The 20926-nt window shown below is 47.2% G+C and overlaps 1 protein-coding gene across 3 annotated transcripts in view; it reads left to right on the plus strand.

Annotated features, from left to right (window-relative positions):
• Positions 1-20926, plus strand: part of GNG2 (G protein subunit gamma 2) — a 151088-nt gene that overhangs the window by 67323 nt on the left and 62839 nt on the right. The window lies entirely within an intron of this gene.

Here is a 20926-nt window from a genome sequence, read left to right on the forward strand (position 1 = left end):
CTGTGTGCGACCGGAGCGGAGCCTGCTGATGCTGAGACTTAGTTGCTTGCTGCAGAGAGAGAGTAGGCAAACCAATGGCCGGATGCCCTAGGCAGCAGTGTGCCCTAGGTCGCTGCCTTGTTTGCCTAGTCTTGGCATCGGCCCTGACTAATAATGATGATGATAAAAAAACATCTGACATAAATGTGGGATGTATAATGCTGCAGTGCATATTGCACAGTACAGATCAGGTTGTGTGTTGTTGGTGTATGGCAATCCACCTTCATAGTATATAAATGGTACATTCAGCCCCTCATCTGCTGCTGGAATGACTCATATGTTGGCGTTCTTTGTAAAGGCAAATCCTGAACAACACAACTCTGCAAGCACACGGCTCTGCCTGTCATTCCTATCGCTCTGTGTTGTGCGAATCCTCAGTGCCAGGCCTGGAGAAAAACAACATTTGGCGTTCCAGTTCCACATCTACAGCCAACATCCAGATCAAACGCCAGGATGGATTTCGTTGTTAAAGCCAAACTCCTGGCAAAGCTGCTCAACTGATAGACATATATGGGTCTTGCCTGCCCAAAACGTGTTATTCTGCTCAGCCAGTTTTGTGATTGAGGCACCCCTGCCAGAGAGAACAGCCAGAACCTGCACCTTTTGAGACATCCTTGCAGAGTAAATGTCAAAAAACAAATTCCCAGCTCACTTGCCAGCCTACAACAAACCAAATTGATCCTATTTAACAGCTTACGTTAAAAACAAGGGGTTTAGTTTGCACACATTTGCAAATATAAACACTATATTGCCGAAAGTATTGGGACACCTGCCTTTATACGCACATTAACTTTAATGGCGTCCCAGTCTTGGTCCGTAGAGTTCAATATTGAGTTGGCCCACCCTTTGCAGCTATAACGGCTTCACCTCTTCTGGGAAGGCCGTCCACAAGGTTTAGGAGTGCGTCTATGGGAATGTTTGACCATTCTTCCAGAAGAGCATTTGTGTGGTCAGGTACTGATGTAGGATGAGAAGGCCTGGCTCGCAGTCTCTGCTCTAATTCATCCTAAACGTGTTCTATCGGGTTGAGGTCAGAACTTCCTCCACCCCAAACGCACTCAGCCTTTATTTGACGAAGGGGGGATTGTGGTTTCGGATTGTTTTTCAGGGGTTGGTCTTGGCCCCTTAGTTCTAGTGAAGGTGTCAGCATACCAAGACATTTTGGACAATTTGCTCCCAACTTTATTGGAACAATTTTGGGGATGGCCCCTTCCTGTTCCAACACGACTGCACACCAGTGCACAAAGCAAGGTCCCTAAGGCTGCTTTCACCCTGGGGCGGTATTCAGGCGTTACAGCGCTAAAAATAGCGCCTGAAAAAACGGCCCCTTTCCCTCCAGTGTGAAAGCCGGAGGGCTTTCACACTGGAGCGATGCGCTGGCAGGACGGTGAAAAAAGTCCTGCTAGCCGCATCTTTGGAGCGGTGAAGGAGCGGTGTATTCACCGCTCCTATACCGCTCCTACCCATTGAAATCAATGGGACAACGGCGCTTTGCGGGCGGGTTTAACCCTTTTTCGGCCGCTAGCGGGGGTTAAAACCACCCCGCTAGCGCCCGCAGACCGCCGCTAAAACGACGGTAAAGCGCCGCTAAAAATAGCGGCACTTTACCGCCGACGCCGCTCCCGCCCCAGTGTGAAAGCAGCCTAAAGACACGGATGAGCAAGTTTGGGGTGGAGGAACTTGATTGACGTCAGGACTCCAGATCTTTAGTTACCGACGGCTAAAGGAAGCTTCCAATCTCTACTTGTGATTTGGAAGCTTTCTGATCCTGTGAATGCTGTGAGCCAATCACAGCGGTCAATTGATCGGAAACCCCACCTCCCAACATAAGAAACCTCTTAAAGGGCCAGGAGGTGCTGGCGTTGAGAGGTTAAAAAATGTTATTAGCATGTTAATGAGGAGAGAAAAGGAGGCACCAGGAGAGGGAAAATATAAATCAGATTAAACTTCAGCTGATTTTATTGTGATAATAAATCATATTTCTGGCCCTATGGGAGAACCACAGAGACCCAGTGATGAAATCTCTGGGCCTAAAATAAGGTTTGCAATAACAGAAATATTTCATATTAAAAATGTAATTTGCTTATTGATGGGGGTAGGGGTGCTACCTTTTATTCAAGTCAAACCTGAGCGCCTTAGTGGCGTATGTGTGTGTGTATGTGTGTGTGTGTGTATGTGTGTGTGTGTGTGTGTGTATGTATGTATGTATATATATATTATATATGTGTGTGTATAATGTTCTCTCAAACTTATATAAAAGGAAAGACACTGCGCTAATACAAAAATGTATCTAGTGAATGGTAGATTTACATGAAAACAAACAAAAAATGAAAAAACACCTGTGAATAAACACACAAACAAACCAAGTTTAAGGCTGGGTTCACACTGCTGTGATGCGGGAACGCTGCGAATCCACTGCGGGTTCCCGCATCGCATGCCTCCTGGCGGCAGTTCACACTGCCCTATGCGAACTGCTGGGAGTGTCAGTGAAAGTTAATGACACCTCCAAATCAGTTCGCATATCGCAGTGCGATCTGCAAACTCAGACAGGAATCGGATCGCATGGTGTGAACACCCATGCGATCTGATTCTGCTGCGGACCAAAAAAAGGGTCCCGTGCGAGTTTGGGCGGATGCGATGCAAATTCAGCCATACTATCTGTATGGCTGAAATCGCATTGCACAGAGATCGGATGTGATTTGCACTGCAGTGCGGTGCGAATCACATCCGATCTCATACACCACAGCAGTGTGAACCCAGCCTTAAGCAAAATAGATGAGTGCAACGCTAAGACCCCTTTCACACCACACCGCCCTTTGCGTCGGCGGTAAAACGCCGCTATTTTTAGCGGCGTTTTACCGCCGGATTTGCGGCGCATTTCGGCCGCTAGTGGGGCGCTTTTACCCCCCCGCTAGTGGCCGTGAAAGGGTTAAAACCGCCGGCAATACGCCGCAATAGCGGCGTTTTGCCGGCGGCATTACAGCGCTGCCCCATTGATTTCAATGGGGAGCAGCGGTGGAGGAGCGGTAAACATACCGCTCCTTCACCGCTCCAAAGAAGCTGCTTGCAGGACGTCAGAAAAAACTGCATCGCTGTAGTGTGAAAGCCCTGGTGGGTTTCACACTACAAACAATGGTGCAGCTTTTTTAGGGCGGATTGCAAACGCTATTTCTAACGCTATAGTGCCTGCAAAACGCCCTGGTGTGAAAGGGGTGTAAAAGGCACCTATATAAAATAAGTGTATGTGTACAAAAAATTTATGAAAAATAATAAACAATAGTCCACTAGAGTCCAAATGGGATGTTGACAGTCGTGAATCCAGTCCACCAAAACTTCGAAATGGAATGTTTCCCATCGTGAAACTCCTTAAATTCTCCGATGGCATTCATGAAATCCCAGCCGTCACAGGCCACAGAAACTTTTGGAATCGGATTATAAAGTAATTATTGAAGGTGGGTACTCTTACCGGATAGGTTGGACACATCCACCGTATAGTAGTGTGTCATAAAAGCTTGTAGGGGGCTCCGATAGCACAAACCCAGGTGTAGCCAGCCGGATGGTAGTTCACATCAGAGTGCCTTTTTTTTTTTTTTTTTTTTTTTTATACACCACTTTATGCAGCTTCTTCCCACCTACACTATATTGTCAAAAGTATTGGGACATCTACCTTTGCACCAGGGATATGTAATTAGCAGACCTCCAGCTGTTGCAGAACTACAATTCCCATGAGGCATAGCAAGACTCTTAGAACCACAAGCATGACACCCAGAAGCTGAGGCATGATGGGTCTTGTAGTTTTGCAACAGCTGGAGGTCCCCTAATTGCATATCCCTGCTTTACATGAACATGAACTTTAATGGCATCCCAATCTTAGTCCGTAGGGTTCAATATTGAGTTGGCTCCGCCCTCTGCAGCTATAACAGCTTCAACTCTCCTGGGAAGGCCGTCCACAAGGTATAGGAGTGTGTCTATGGGAGTGCATAAACAAGGTCCATTAAGACCTGGATGAGCGAGTTTGGGGTGGAGAAACTTGACTTGCCTTCACAGAGCCCTGACCTTCACCCCATAGAATACCTTTGTGATGAATTGGAGCAGATTGCGAGCCAGGCTTTCTCGTCCAACATCAGTGTCTGCGCTTCTGGAAGAATGGTCAAACATTCCCATAGACACCCTCCTAAACCTTGTGGACGGCCTTCCCAGAAGGGTTGAAGCTGTTATAGCTGCAGAGGGTGGGCCAACTTAATATTGAACCCTACGGACTTATGCTGGCTATACATTATACTGAAAATCAGCCAAAATTCTGTCATTTTTCATTTTTCGGCTAGTTACTGGACACAAAATTGATAATCATTGGGACATTTTTGAGCTGAAAAAAGTTGGCATCTAGTAAAAAAAAAAAAGAAAAAAAAAAAAGAAAACTCACTTCCCTTTGAAAATTTTACTAAACCCACACCAGTAAAATCAGTCTGTATATGCAGTAAAGCAAACTTGTTATACTCGCTGTGGAACCTAAGGGGTTAATCATCTGCCCTGGTGTAAAAAGGCTGATCCTGTCTTCTCTGGTCCTCCCCTTCTTCCACAGTCCCCAGTCCATCTCCTGATAGTACAGAGACTTTGGAGGCACTCTGCACATGCTCAGTTTGTTTTTTTTAATTTTATTTTTTTCTTTGGAGGGGGCATGTGATCATCACAGGGCCAAACAGCACTGTCCAGATAGAAGGTCAGGGGTCCTCCATCCTCACAGGACAGTCGGAGTAGAATTTTTAAACTCCTCCTACAAGCTTTATCCAGACACTGGTAGAAGTCACAAGACTACTATATACTGCTGATGAGAAAATGTTTATATTTACTAAAATAATTGCATTTGCATGTTCTGTGTACTGTGAGAGACCTGATATAGTGAATGCAGGGTCCTGGGTTTAGTTTTAACTACAGTGATTATTGACCTGGACCAAGCATGGAGCCAGTAAAGAGCTGAGCATGAGGATGCTTGTTGCAGGACGGGGGCTCACTTAGTAACGAACACGGGGTGAAGATGACATATCTCTAAAGCTAGCACCTTCAAGAACTGCACCCCCTGTTCTGTCCCACCTAGATGTATTGTCTGTCGTATTGATCTGTATTGGGTTACGATTGTTCTGATGTGTCCATAAACAAAAGAAAAAGAAATCCGCATCCAATTCGCATAAATGTGAACCCAGCCGAAATGCTTAAAAAATTGAAATAAACAAACAAAATCTGCAGTAAAATAATAGCTTTGAATTGCAGGCGAGTGACGGAAAGGGCAAGGCATACTACAAATGCCTTGTGTACTTTGATATTAAAAAAAAGATGGTGGGGGGCATGTGTAGCACACCCAGTGTCTACAATTTGTTAAATAAATTGTATTGAAGCTGTCAAATTATTTCCCAATTTTGACTTCATATTCAATCCAATTTCTGATGGTACGACGAACTCCTAGGTGGAAGAAGGCTTTGTTTTTGGTGATTACTTGCATTGCGATCATATTTGAGATTTCCAGTGAATAGAAAATGGTTGAATGCGACCAGGGCTGGTGCAAGGATTTTTGACACCCTAGACCAGTGATGGCGAACCTTGGCACCCCAGATGTTTTGGAACTACATTTCCCATGATGCTTCACTACACTGCAGAATGTATGAGCATCATGGGAAATGTAGTTCCAAAACATCTGGGGTGCCAAGGTTCACCATCACTGCCCTAGACGAAACCTAATTTTGCCACCCCCCCTTGGCTCCACCCTTGACTCCACCCCCTTTCCTCTGCCCATGTATAACCCACCTTTTTTAATGAAGCGCCCATCAAATGCAGCCTCTCCAGTGCCCCCATCAAATGCAGCCTCTCCAGAGCCCCCATCAAATGCAGCCTCTCCAGCGCCCCCCCCCCATCAGATGCAGCCTCTCCAGCGCCCCCCCCCATCAGATGCAGGCTCTCCAGCGCCCTCCCCCCATCAGATGCAGGCTCTCCAGCGCCCTCCCCCCATCAGATGCAGGCTCTCCAGCGCCCTCCCCCCATCAGATGCAGGCTCTCCAGCGCCCTCCCCCCATCAGATGCAGGCTCTCCAGCGCCCTCCCCCCATCAGATGCAGGCTCTCCAGCGCCCTCCCCCCATCAGATGCAGGCTCTCCAGCGCCCTCCCCCCATCAGATGCAGGCTCTCCCCCCTCCCCCCATCAGATGCAGGCTCTCCCCCCCCCCCCATCAGATGCAGGCTCTCCCCCCCCCCCATCAGATGCAGGCTCTCCAGCGCCCCCCCCATCAGATGCAGGCTCTCCAGCGCCCCCCCATCAGATGCAGGCTCTCCAGCGCCCCCCCATCAGATGCAGCCTCTCCAGCGCCCCCCCCCATCAGATGCAGCCTCTCCAGCGCCCCCCCCATCAGATGCAGCCTCTCCAGCGCCCCCCCATCAGATGCAGCCTCTCCAGCGCCCCCCCATCAGATGCAGGCTCTCCAGCGCCCCCCCATCAGATGCAGGCTCTCCAGCGCCCCCCATCAGATGCAGCCTCTCCAGCGCCCCCCCCCCCCTCAGATGCAGCCTCTCCAGCGCCCCCCCCCCCTCAGATGCAGCCTCTCCAGCGCCCCCCCCTCAGATGCAGCCTCTCCAGCGCCCCCCCCTCAGATGCAGCCTCTCCAGCGCCCCCCCCCCTCAGATGCAGCCTCTCCAGCGCCCCTCAATGAACGTTTGCTTGCTTCCATTCGTTCGGGAGTCAAGACACAGACACAGTCCTCCGCCGCCAATGCTCCTCTGATACTAGGTGCGACCGGAGCGGCAGCTGCCTGCTGATGCTGAGACTTGGTTGCTTGCTGCAGAGAGAAGAGAGTAGGAACACCAGTGGCCGGGCGCCCTAGGCAGCAGAACACCCTAGGCAGCTGCTTAGTTTGCCTAATGGTAGCACCGCCCCTGAATGTGACTGAAAATTGCCAGGCCTAAGGCCAGCTTTTCACATTATCGCCATCAATGGGTCATTTGACTCAGAAACTTGCACTGTGAGAAGGAGCACAGGCCCGGACTGGCCATAGTGCACACTGGCCGCCGGGCCGCATGTCCTAACAAGAGTGGCCTGTTGATGACTGGGCCGCACAGCGGGAGGTAAGTGCCGACTACAGTCCAGACAGGGCTAACAGAGACTGTGGTCACCACTATGTGGACATGCCTGTGTCTCCTCTCCCGGCCCTCCTGCCCCACCGACGATGTCTTCCTATCGGCAGAGTAGGGGGTGGAGGAGCTGGAGATCTGCACAGAGAGCGGCAGTCTTTTCATATTAACAAACTGGTAATCATCTGATTGTTCATTTGATCCAGATCTGGAGAGGAGACGCAGGCTGAATCCTGCCACTGCCCTGCTAAAGGTAGGAATGTGCAGGGGAGGCAGAGAGCAAAAGGGGGAACTGTGATTGGAGAGAAAAGGGGAGGGGGGCATGACTTCTAGAGGCACTGGGCACTGTGAAGGGGAGCAGTGATTGCTAGGGGCACTGTAATGTAAAGGGGAGCAGTGATTGCTAGGGGCACTGTAATGTAAAGGGGCACTGTGATATGTAATCATTGCAGTGCAGTCCTCTTTTTATATCAGCGTCTCTTTACATTAAAGTGTGGAGGACTGACTCCATGACTATCCTGTCACCAGCTGGCCCCATGACTGCCTACCTCCCCAGTCCCTGGAAAAATTGGCTGCTTAGTCTAAAATGCCCAGGCCTATTTTTTTTTGTCCTAGTCTGTTCCTGGTAGAGTACAACCATTGTGTAACTCTGCAAAGAGCGCAGATATGGTTGCCTTCTTGTACAAATAGTGTGACCTATTTAGACACAACATTTTTATAATATCTTACTGATGGAGTATTTGTTTCTATTTTTTTATTAATTTTTTTTGAAGTTGGGTTCTTACTTCCCTTTCAGAATGTGAGGCTGCACACCACTTCCTCAAACTGCACAACTGGCCTTCCGGAAGTTTTCATGGGAACGCCAACTAGAGTTGTCACAACAAGTGGTCGAAATTACGTGAAACCAGTTGCCCGGATGTTCCACTTTAACTCAATTCAAATGTGAAATTTAAAGTGTAACTCTAGACCAGGGGTCTCTAAACTTTTCAGTACAAGGGCCACACTGTACATTTTACAAATATTATTCGGGAAATATCCGTTTTTTATAACCTAAAAAAAAAAAAAAAAAAAATAAAAAAAAAAAAAGAATTTCAGTGAGCCATGGTTCACATTGGAGCAATTTATTTTTTATTTTTTTTGCATCGCATGCCAAATTGCCGGCAATGGCACCGTCCAAATCGGTGCGACGCCGCGTTTGTGGCGCCACGCCGGATCCCAAAAGTAGATCCTGTACTACTTTTTGGAGACTTCAGGGTGCGATTTCCATTGACATCTGTGCAGCAACCCGTACAGATGTCTCTGAAATCGCCCCCGAAGTCGAGACTGACATGAGGGAATGAAATCATGTGAGTATTTCATTCCCGCTGTCAGTGTGAACCAGGGCTAAAACAAAGCAAAGAAATTGAGGGGAAAAAAAAAAGTCCTTTAGATTCTCCCCCCCCCCCCCCCTTACATCAGAGTCCCCATCAAAGCCCCCTTATATCAGAGTCCTCAGAAGAGTACCTATCACAGCTCCCTTACATCAGAGTCTCTCCTAAATTGAGTCCCCGTAAGTCATCCCCTAAAAAAAAAAAATAAAAAAAAAAAAAAGTCCCTATGACAGTCCCCATAAGAGACCATCTTACAGGGGTTGTATAGAATCATGCAGCGGGCTAGGATCGGCTTACGGGCCATAGTTTGGAGATCCTGCTCTGGACTGAAGCCGCGTACACACAATCGGAATTCCGTCCAGAAAAGGCCGATGAGAGCTTTTCATCGGAAAATGTGACCGTGTGTACGCTCCATCGGAATTTAGCTGTCCGAATTTCCGCCAGCCAAAAATTGATAGCATGTTCTCAATTTTCCAGAAGGAAAAACTTTCTATCGGAAATTCCGATCGTGTGCATGCAATTCCGACACGCCAAAAAATCACGCATGCTCAGATTCAACTACGAGACGGAAGCTATTGGCTACTGGCTATTGAACTTCCTTTTTCTAGTCCCGTCGTACGTGTTCTACGTCACCGCGTTATAAACTATCGGAATTTGATGTGAACGTGTGTAGGCAAGACAGCTTGAGCCGAATTCCGTCGGGAAAACCATCAGAGCTTTTTCTGGCATTAAAGGCACGTGATATCACAAACTTAAAATAATAATCTAAAAAATCATATTAAAGCGGGACTCCGCGTTTTTTTTTTTTTAAAAGCCAGCAGCTACAAATACTGCAGCTGCTGACTTTTAAAATAGTGACACTTACCTGTCCAGCGCGCCCGCGATGTCGGCACCCGAAGCCGATCTGTAGATCGTTTCTCGGGTGCTGCTGCCGCCATCTTGGGTATGGGAATCAGGAAATGGAGCCTTTCGGCTTCATTTCCCGGTTCCCTACTGCGCATGCGCGAGCCGCGCTGCGCAATAAGGACGGTCCCCGCTGCCTCTGGGATCTGTGTGTTTTCCCAGCAGGCAGCGGGGCACTTGCGGAAAGGGGCGGGCACTTGCGGAAAGGGGTGTAATCTACGCCCCTTTCCGCAGAGAGCTATCCCGGAAGTGGGTGCAGTTACCTGGATTATCCAGGTAACTGCACCCCCCTCCCCCCTGAAAGGTGCCAATTGTGGCGCCGGAGGGGGGGAGGATTCCAATGAGCGGAAGGTCCATTTTAGGGTGGACCTCCGCTTTAAATTCCTATTATTTTAATGTGTGCTTTAAAAACAATTGGCAATTAGCGTAGTGATAGTGACTTTGAAAGAAAGAGGAAAAAAAAAAGGAAGTATATATAATTCCAATCAATATACGTGCATATAAATATAAATTTACACAACCAAAATTTGTGCACAAGTTAGCACATATCAGTGATGGCGAACCTTGGCACCCCAGATGTTTTCAAACTACATTTGCCATGATGCTGTTGCACTCTTCAGTATGGTTGAGCATCATGGGACATGTAGTTCCAAAACATCTGGGGTGCCAAGGTTCACCATCACTGGCATATAACATAAATGTGAAGCTGTCTACTGAACATCCAGTTTACATGCAATAAGTACTAATGGTGCTAAAATAAAAGTTTTGTGCAGAAAAGGTATAACCACTTTCAGCCCCCCGGACCATTTTGCTGGCCAAAGACCAGACCACTTTTTGCGATTTGGCACTGCGCCGATTTAACTGACAATTGCGCGGTCGTGCGACGTGGCTCCCAAACAAAATCGACGTCCTTTTTTGCCCACAAATAGAGCTTTCTTTTGGTGGTATTTGATCACCCCTGCAGTTTTAATTTTTTGCGCTATAAACAAAAATATAGCGTCAATTTTGAAGAAAAGCGCATTATTTTTTACTTTTTTGTTATAACAAATATCCCCCAAAAATATATAAACATTTTTATTTCCTCAGTTTAAGCCGATACGTATTCTTCTACATATTTTTGGTAAAAAAAAACGCAATAAGCGATTGATTGGTTTGCGCAAAAGTTATAGCGTTTACAAAATAGGGGATAGTTTTATGGCATTTTTATTAATAATTTTTTTTTTATATATATAAATGCAGTGATTCCTGTGTAAATGACACTGGCAGTGAAGGGGTTAACCAGTGGGTGGCAGTGTAGGGGTTAAGTGTTCCTAGGGGTGTGTTACTAACTGTTGGGGGCTGGGCTTTCTTTTAGTGAACACTGATCTCTGCTCCAATCACATGGAGCAGAGATTAGCATCACTAGTTGCTAGGCAGAACGGTGAGATGCTGTTTACAACGGCATTTCCTCATTCAGCCGCCCCGTGAGATGATTGCGGGTATGCCCGTGGCGATCGAGTCAGGGGGACCCGCGACCGGACTCACGGGGGTCCCGGCCGGCATGTGAGCGCGCCCGCGGCGGCAGGGTGGCATTAGAGATTGGACGTACCTGTACGCCAATATGCCTGCCCGTGCCATTCTGCCGACGTACATCGGCGTGCGCTGGTCGGGAACCGGTTAAAAAACTCCCCCGGTGCGTATTTCCAGAGTGGAGTAATGATATTGCCCTCACCAGATACCCTGCCCCTGCAGGGGTGGACTTGCTTTCAGTGTGAGCCCCTGTGTCGCTGCCTGATGTCTCTCTGGGAGGTTCTTTTTTCCGTTGGAAATACCTCATTCAAGTTTTCAATGAAAGAGAATATCCATAGTGTAAAAAGCTTCCACAATGTGACAGCGGCGGAGCTGCGAGACCCCACCAACAAGATGGATGCGGCGGACTACAGGGGACAGCGGCGACTTCACTGGCTCCTGTGTCAGGTAAGTGACACATAATGGACTACTATGCGATGCGATGCATAGTAGTCCATTATGCTTTGCCTTTGCAGGGAATGAAAGAGGAAGTAAACTCATCAGGGTTTACTTCCTCTTTAACACTGTATTAAAAATGCCAATGAATTGAAACAGCCGCCAGCCGCTACAGCTTGTGAAGGAGAGTGTGCGTCCTATGGCCACGCTCCAACGCGTTTCATCAGCACGACGTCATCTGGAGCGGCCATATTGGTGCACCTCCGTTTTTTATGTAGGGTGCAGTGCTCTACCGCGCATGCGCGGGACAAAAAGCGCCATTTTAACTAAGGGAATGCCAATATTCTTTACTTCGCAAACAGACGGAAGTGTAAGCAGGTACCCGTTACGTGAACAAATAAAATGAATAGAGTAAATGCATGGAGCACTGCATCCCACATTGTAACTGTCATTACTGTCGTTGCTATTAAAAGGAACCCCCCTCCCCCGCGTTGAGGACTTGCATTAAGTCCCCTATCTGGCTGGGTTGATTCCTACAGTCAGTGACATGTAACAATTATTATATATAAACCAAAATTCATACAAATAAGATAAGTGCAATAAAATACAAAAATTGTTAAATAAAAACCCAATTGCAGTACAAATAAAGAAAAAGCTTTTACAACGTTAGATAAAAGAAAAAAGATAAGACTATAATAATAACGATAAAAAGTGGGATAATTAGATGAAAATAAAAATGAAAGCTTCCGGGTTATTTTAATCGGAGTTTATGACATGAAATCAGATCCTCAAAGGAGCCCATTGTGATGGAAGGTTTATAAAGGAGGCATAGTTTAAAGATGGGATATATTTAAATTCACCTTAACACTTTTTAGGTTGGTATGTTAACTAGTATTTTGCTCTTTATTTGTAAAATATGTAGTCATGTGCAGCAGTTATCTTGGGACCATGGAGTCATAATGAACAGACTACACGTGGTGTATATATAAAGTAAAATAAGAAAAAAATTTAAAATATTAAATCGTTTTTAAAAGGATTTCTTTACTTCTATATAACATTCGACCAATACCATCCAGGTTTAACTAATAAGGTGAATCCAAGGGGAAACTAATAGTACGAGTCCCTAATATGTATACATGTGAGATGGGGACCTTAGATTGTAAGCTCCTTGAGGTCAGAGACTGATGCGAAAATACAGTAAGTAAAGTGATGCGTAAATTGTCAATGATATAAATACTAATAATAATCTCACAGGGCTGCCATCAAATTCTTTCTATATAGTATAGCTTGATTTCCCCCCCCAGCCCTGGGTTTGAGAGGGACAGTTGTGCTCTAATAAGAAAACCACAGCAGTTTCCTAATTATGCCGAACTAGGTTGTAAGTTACAACCTAGTTAGGCCTAATTAGGAAACGAAGTAATCAAAAATAGGGAATGTTGGTGCTGCTTACAATGAATATTAAATCATGTATATATTGACCAACCGTGGTGGTTTGAAAATTGGTATATAGTAATATGTGTAAATGAAGATGAAAGTATGAATCCCTAGACCAAAAATATATATATATATATATATATATATATATATATATATATATATATATATATATATATATATATATATATATATATATATATATATATTATTAAAATGACGTCTAGTGACGAAACGCATAAGTGGGACTTGGTACATAGTCCTTTCCGGAATGTCCGGTTTTCTGTTTGTGGTCTGTGGAAAGCACAATTATGAAATCGGAGCAATTGTAGCCCTTTCTTATTTTTTGGGGGGCACCACATGTGGAGTCTTTTTTTTTTTTTTTTTTTTTTTTTTTTTTTTTTTGTCTGGGGAGGCTGCAGCTTCACTCATTCCTAAGCATAGAATTTTTTTGTTTAGTATACTAATTAGGAAACTGCTGTGGTTGTCTTGTTAGAGCGCAACTCTCAGACCTTGAGCCTCCAGAATGGAAAGTCTATTCCAATGACTTTTTCCCTCCACTCGGACTGTAATTCCAGCTTTACACTGCTAAAGACGTCCTGTCAGCCAAACTGGCTTTCCACAGAGTTTTATTTATTTTTATTTTTTTTAAATGTATTGGAGAAACCTGGGAGAACCGTAACTACTTCCCCCCCCCCCCCCCCCCCCCCCCGGTGCCCCGGTGCTTCTCTCACAACATTATTGAAGATATAATGCAAGCTTGCCAGATCTTCCCTGGTGGCCACAGTGGAGTCATTTCTGAGATAAAGCACGCTAGTGCTAGATGTGCTGATCGTGATCAAAACTATCCACATTTAACCACTTCCCTTCTGAAGAAATTATTAAAAAAAAAAATCTCACACTTGTCAAAAATCAACATTTTTGGCTAGAAAATGACTTGGCGTTGCTAAACCCACAACAGTAAAATCAGTCTGTATATGCAGCATAGCATACTTGTTACTTGTATAAGGGGTTCCACAGTGAGGTTAGGCACTGATGTGGATGAAAAGGCCTGGCTCGCAGTCTTGGCTCTTATTCATCCCAAAAGTGTTCTATTGGGTTGAAGTCAGGACTCTGTGCAGGCCAGTCATGTTCCTCCACCCCAAACTCACTTATCAGTGTCTCAGTGATTTATGGTGTGGGGTTTTTTTTTCAAGGGTTGGGCATGGCACCTTGGTATGGTATTGGTATTGGACATTTTGGATAATTTCATGCTCCCAACTTTCTGGCAACAGTTTGGGGAGGGCCCCTTTCGTTATCCAAAATGACTGCTCACCAGTTCACAAAGCAAGGTCCATAAAGATCTGGATGAGGGAGTTTGGGGTGGAGAAACTTGACTGGCCTGCACAGAGCCCTGAACTAAAACCGTTAGAACACCTTTGGGCCGAAATAGAGCAGAGACTGCGAGCAAGGCCTTCTCATCCTACATCACAAATGTGTTTCTAGAAGAATGGTCAAATACTCCTAAACTTGTGGATAGAGTTGAAGCTGTTATAGCTGCAAAGGGTGGGCCAACTCAATATTGAACCCTATGGATTAAAACTGGGATGACATCAGGGGCCGCTGCCACCCCCTATTCATGTGTCCGTACCCTTTCAGGATGCCAGGCGCATGAATTACAGTGGCAGGGTTTTTATTTTATTTTTTATTTTTTTAAAAGCACAGAGGATCTAATAGGCTTCAAATTGGGGTGAGCTCCGGAGGCAGAGAGCGTACCATGCCTTTCCACCTTCGTGGCATCACACAACTGACGAATGAAGGTTTCATGGTCCCCGGTGATAGTCTGTTCCTTCTGAAGGGAATCGATGAGCAGCACACCCTCGGAATCCCAGATTCTCACCATCGCTTTGCCCGCTGGTGGAACACTCCGACCCATCTTTCGGGTAGCGGAGGAGGTGCGAATCTGCTATATGGACTGAGATTTGTCACAAACCTGGAACAAAATGTTTCGCTGGGTCTCTCCTAAACGGCTGCAGATTGTCCCTGGATGTCATGCGTCATGTGCGTTTTTGATCAGACATCAGCAATTGTGGGACCTACTGGGCAGAAACCTTGTGCATATTAAGGTTTTGGGTCAAGATGCGTTGGACAGTGTGTTTTTTATTTTTATTTTTTTTTTTTTTTTGTATATGCCTGGATGTCAATGCAGGGATATGGAAGCGGTGGTACTTTTGGGGGGTGGCAGCGGTGGATATCAGCGCAGGGATCTGCCATTACCTCATCATGGGCAGTGTTGGTTATCTTACTTTATAAAAGTAATTAGTTAAGTTACAAATTACTTCTCACAAAAAGTAATTGCGTTAGTAACTCAATTGCTACATTGGAAAAGTAATTAGTTACTCAGCAAAGTAACTGACTTTTTTTTTTTTTTTTTTTTATATTCTATAATGCAATTATTATGTTCTATAACATCTTTAATATCAGATGTTTATATTTACTGATTGAAGAATAAAAACACTATATACAGTATTTTAGAATATTTGGCATTTATTTGAACCCAAATGTTGAGGGGGGTGGCAGCAGTGGTACTTGAGGGGGGGTGGCAGTGGTGGGGGTGTACTTGGGAGGGGGGGGGCAGGGGTGGCAGCGGTGTTACGGGGGGGGGGGGTTGTGGTGGTGGCGATGTACTTGGGGCGGGGGTTTGGGGGGTGGAAGCGATGTTACTTTTGGGGGTGGCAGTGGTGGCAGCTGGGGTAGTTGGGGACTGGGGGGAGGTGTAATGGAGGGGCGGCAGCGGTGGTACTTTGGGGGTGTCAGCGGTGGTGTAATGGGGGGGGTGGAAGCAGTGGTACTTTGGGGGGTGGCAGTGGTGGTGTAGGTGTACTTGGGGAGGAGGGGGGTGGCGCCAGCGTGTTAGTTGGTGGGGGGGTGGCGGCAGCGGTGATGGTGCCATCCTCTCCCACCACCACCTGCCTCTTACTGATTCCATCCCCCACCACCACTGATCTCATCCCTACCGTATCTTTCCGCCCCCCCATCACCTCTGTTGTAGAAGTGATGGTGGGTGGGTAGGAATAGGATCAGTAAGAAGCAGAGGTGGTGGAGGACTTGGGATAGATCGATTGCACTGCAATTCTAATCAGTCACTTACTTGAAGGCCTCCAGGGATGCCTTTTGCTCATGGGGGGAGAGAGAGACCCTCCCTTTCACTTGATTGGTGTCAGCTGACTTGATTTTTTTGGTTTCCGCCCCGCCTCCCTACATTCTCTCACTCTCTGGATAGGTGGGGTGGGATGGGGCGGTCCAGACAGTCTCTCTGAGTCTCAGCCTCCTATCAGCTCAGCGGGTGAAAGCCCCCTTCCCCGTGGCGGAACAAGCGGCCACGGTGGGGCCTCCCGGACAGTAGATGTAATTGCGGTAACGCCGCCCAAGTAATGGGAACTGAGTTACCATGAGGGGAAGAATAATCGGTTAGATTACTCGTTACCCTCTAAAGTAACTGCGTTACGTAACTCCGTTTTATTTTAACTCCGTTACTTACATCACTGATCAGGGGCACGTTGATTGTTTTCTGTGGTCACATGTGCAGGTCTGCCAGGGCAGGTGGGGGGGTCATCTTCAAGGCTTGAATTCTGCTGCCCGCTTCTTAGCAGCGCTGTAGGATGGGGCATCCTCCCCCAACATAGCAAGCATATCCTCCCAGAGTCGGGGCCCTTCCAGGACAAATACATGATGACCACACATGTCTTTTAATTTCGTCATTTTCAACTCGAACACAGGGATTGCCAACTGTTTTTTTTTTTTTTTTTTCAAGGAGTCCACGGAAACGCGCATGCGCCATTTTCAGCACCGAACATCTGGAAGAGTGGCTTAGTGCGGTGATAAAGTAACGTGTCTGTGCGGTCGCTCCTTTTCACGTCCAGGCAGGGGCGGATCCAGAGTCTAATCTCGGGAGGGGCACTGCTATAAAATATGTTTTTTGGGGGGCAATTTATATGGGAAATGGCTGGTATTGGCGCTTCAATCATTACGGCACCATGGTTGTTATGGTGTCAGGATGATTGAAGCGCATTATTTCTATTAATACATTGTAATATAAAATTAAATGGTTCAACTCACCATAATGCAGAATCAGTGGGAGCCCTGAGGATGTCACTTGCCATGTCGCCTGCCACCAAATGTGGATTGTCACTTGTCACCAAATGCGGATTGTTACTTGCCACGTCACCTGCCACACATTGCGGATTGTCACTTGCCACGTAGCCTGCCACACATTGCAGATTGCCACTTGCCATGTCACCTGCCACACATTGCGGATTGTCACTTGCCACGTCGCCTGCCACCAGATGCGGATTGCCACGTAGCCTGCCACACATTGCGGATTGCCATTTGCCACGTCACCTGCCACACATTGCGGATTGTCACTTGCCAAGTTGCCTGACCCACATTGCGGATTGCCACTTGCCACGTCACCTGCCACACATTGGGGATTGTCACTTGCCACGTCACCTGCCACACATTGCGGATTGTGACTTGCCACGTCACCTGCCACACATTGCGGATTGTCACTTGCCACGTCGCCTGCCACCAGATGCGGATTGCCACGTAGCCTGCCACACATTGCGGATTGCCACTTGCCACGTCACCTGCCACACATTGCGGATTGTCACTTTCCAAGTTGCCTGACCCACGTTGCGGATTGCCACTTGCCACGTCACCTGCCACACATTGGGGATTGTCACTTGCCACGTCACCTGCCACACATTGCGGATTGTCACTTGCCACGTTGCCTGCCACACATTGCGGATTGTCACTTGCCACGTTGCCTGCCACACATTGCGGATCGCCACTTGCCACGTCACCTGCCACACATTGCGGATCGCCACTTGCCACGTCACCTGCCACACATTGCGGATTGTCACTTGCCACGTTGCCTGCCACACATTGCGGATTGCCACTTGCCACGTCACCTGCCACACATTGCGGATTGTCACTTGCCACGTTGCCTGCAACATATTGCGGATTGCCACGTAGCCTGCCACACATTGCGGATTGTCACTTGCCACGTCACCTGCCACACATTGCGGATTGTCACTTGCCACGTCAACTGCCACACATTACGGATTGTCACTTGCCACGTCACCTGCCACACATTGCGGATTGCCACTTGCCACGTAGTCTGCCACACATTGCGGATTGCCACTTGCCACGTAGCCTGCCACACATTGCGGATTGTCACCTACTGGTGGTCTTTTGTTGGGTCCCAGAGTGAACATAGGCAGCAGAGAGATGATGCAATCTCTCTGCTGCACACAGCTTCCTACACAGTGAGGGCGGAACTGAAGGGACGCAGGGCAGTGAGAGATGATGTCATCTCCCTGTTCCCCTGCCTGCTGGCTTCCTGATTGGCCAGCAGCCCTCCTAAGCCGCCCAGCTGCCCCCCCCCCTCACCCGGCCGCGATTGGACCCGCGGAACCGGCCGCGATTGGACCCGCGGAACCGGCCCGCGGGTACCCGCGGAACCGGCCGCGATTGGACCCGCGGAACCGGCCCGCGGGTACCCGCGGAACCGGCCGCGATTGGACCCGCGGAACCGGCCGCGATTGGACCCGCGGAACCGGCCGCGGGTACCCGCGGAACCGGCCGCGATTGGACCCGCGGAACCGGCCCGCGGATACCCGCGGAACCGGCCGCGATTGGACCCGCGGAACCGGCCGTTCTGTCATCAACTGGCGGTATTCTCGGAGGGGGCAATTGACCCGTTGCCCCCCCCCTGGATCCGCCCCTGCGTCCAGGTCGTGAGCTTTTGGGACGCTCATAGTATTAACTTCAAGTTAATTACTGCAACAACAAAAAAAACAGAAGACATGACAGATCCTCTTTAAAAAATATCGCACACATCCAAATTCTCAAGTCTTTTTATTTTTTTATTTTTTTCCTGTGTTTTTTTTTTGTTTTTTTTTCCGTTTATATGATCAGTAGTGGAACAACAATAATTGAGTTGATTGCTGTAACTCATTAACTGGCAGAGCAGATGTTATTTTGTGTTTCCTTTTTGCCACATTTGCATTTCTGAATAATCAGAGCTAAATATATGATCTCATTTAGCGTTGCATAGATTTTACTATTTAACAGTATGTAAATGGACATCTGCAGGGAGGGAAAGGTGGGGATCGAGGAATCGCGGTCTTAAGAAAAAAACGTGCAGATGTCAAACAAGACTGGCCTTGTGGGTAATGGTCAAGGCCATTAAATACCATTATAATATTGTATCTATTCTCATAGTAGCCAATCAAAATTCATATTTTTACTCCTTTTGTCTGTGGTAAACTGAAATATACTACTAATTATTATAGCAAATAAATAAGTGCCCCCCATACATTGTAAAGCGCTGAGTAAACTGTTGGCAATATATAAATCGTCAATAATAATAATAAAAAAGTTCCTCCAGTTTGGGGCAGTGTGTAGAGGGGGGCTTCGTGCTCTTTTCTACGTAAACAGAGAGAGAGATGCTGCCTTAGTACTAAAAGAATTGGTGGGGAGAGAACCCAAGGAGGTTTGTGTGTCCTCCCCTTTTTAGGGGAAGATGCGTAGATCAGAGTTAATGGCTCCAACCCTGGAATGGGAAAACGGGAAGGTACATAACTTGTATTTATAATAATGAATACTGCAATGCCCCCTCCTTCCACCTCATTGGCCAGTTTTAACAGAAACACATTTGTACGGGACTGTTTTCCAAATCTATGGAATGTTTGGAGCAGTCATTCTCCACAGGGGTTTCCATTAAACCCTAGGGTTCCTTCAGAGGTTGCTAAGGGGCTTCCTTGAGCTGTGGCTGATTAACCTTCCATTGAATGGCGCCTGCCTAGTTCCGGGTCCAACCGTTCAACTTCAATGTCAGTTTCGTGACACCAAATATCTTTTGGCTGTCTGTAAGAGTGGCATTTTGACCACCACTGAAAGTGAGTTATTCTTACCACTGGCCACCAATGTAAGGCGCATTTGTCCCACAGACCGCCAATGAATTGATTTTAGCAGGGGGTCCCCAAGGCCTTATTTCAAGGGTTCCTTTGGGCCAAAAATGTGAGGCTGGTTTAGAGGCTGCCGCAAACCATGTTTTTAAACATGGTTTGCGGCAGCAAACTATTGCTGTGGACTAATTTTATACTTCAAGTAAAGATGTTATCAGCAAAACTTGGCCTCTATTTAGTGAGATTTGGCAAGTGAGAAGTCTAAGCCCTTGTACACACGGTCCGAAACTGTTGCATACACACGGTCGGACTAAGTTGTCGGAAAATCCGATTGTATATAACGTGATGCCGTTATTTCGTTACGACGGGACTACATTCAGGCTAGTAGCCAATAGCTTTGGTCTAGGAATTTGATCTGAGCATGCGTGGCACTTTGTCCGTCGGAGTAGGCTACACATGATCGGAGTATGTCCGATCGGAGCATTTTGTTGGAAAATTTTACGGACAAGTTGGAAAAGTTGGTCCGTCGGATGCTCCGACGGAAACATTCCGATGGAGACCACACACAGTCGGATTATCCGACAAAACGGTCCGATCGGACACATTCCGTCTGAATCTCCGACCGTGTGTACAAGGGCTTAGGCATGTGGAGCAAAAGGTGCTTGGTACAGGGCTGTAACCAGCAGGTTAAAAGTGAGTAAGAAGTAATATGCAGGACTAAAGGTGTAGTAATGCAAAGACAAAACCAAGGAATGTGTGTCCATATGAGATTATAAACCAGATCAGTCTAGGAGCTGGTGGCAGCTAATTGGAATGAAGCTCACCCTCTTGGTGGTAGTTTAGAAACTCCTCAAGTAGTGTCACACACCAGGTGGCCTGCGCTCCCAAGCCACATGGGCCTCAGGATGATCCTCAGAGCCATACCTTGACCCATGTAATATGCAGAGCCCCGCAAGACAGTGTGCTCCAGGTGTCCAGAGGTGTTTTCAAGAATACAGGTCAGGAGGATGCAAGGAATGAGGTCCCAGACCCACCATTCTTGTAAGTGTGGCAAACATGGAGGTCTGTGTTGGGCACCTAGGCCAGGAACTGGCTAAACAACCCTGTCCCTGGGTGACTAGTGTTACTGTAGGCCAATAACTGGAGGTTGGGTCATGTTTTGCAGCTACAGGGA

Source organism: Lithobates pipiens, unplaced genomic scaffold (genome assembly GCF_037356315.1).
Source record: "Lithobates pipiens isolate NorthernLeopardFrog02 unplaced genomic scaffold, aLitPip1_a1.2 Scaffold_37, whole genome shotgun sequence".
Lineage (NCBI taxonomy): Eukaryota > Metazoa > Chordata > Amphibia > Anura > Ranidae > Lithobates > Lithobates pipiens.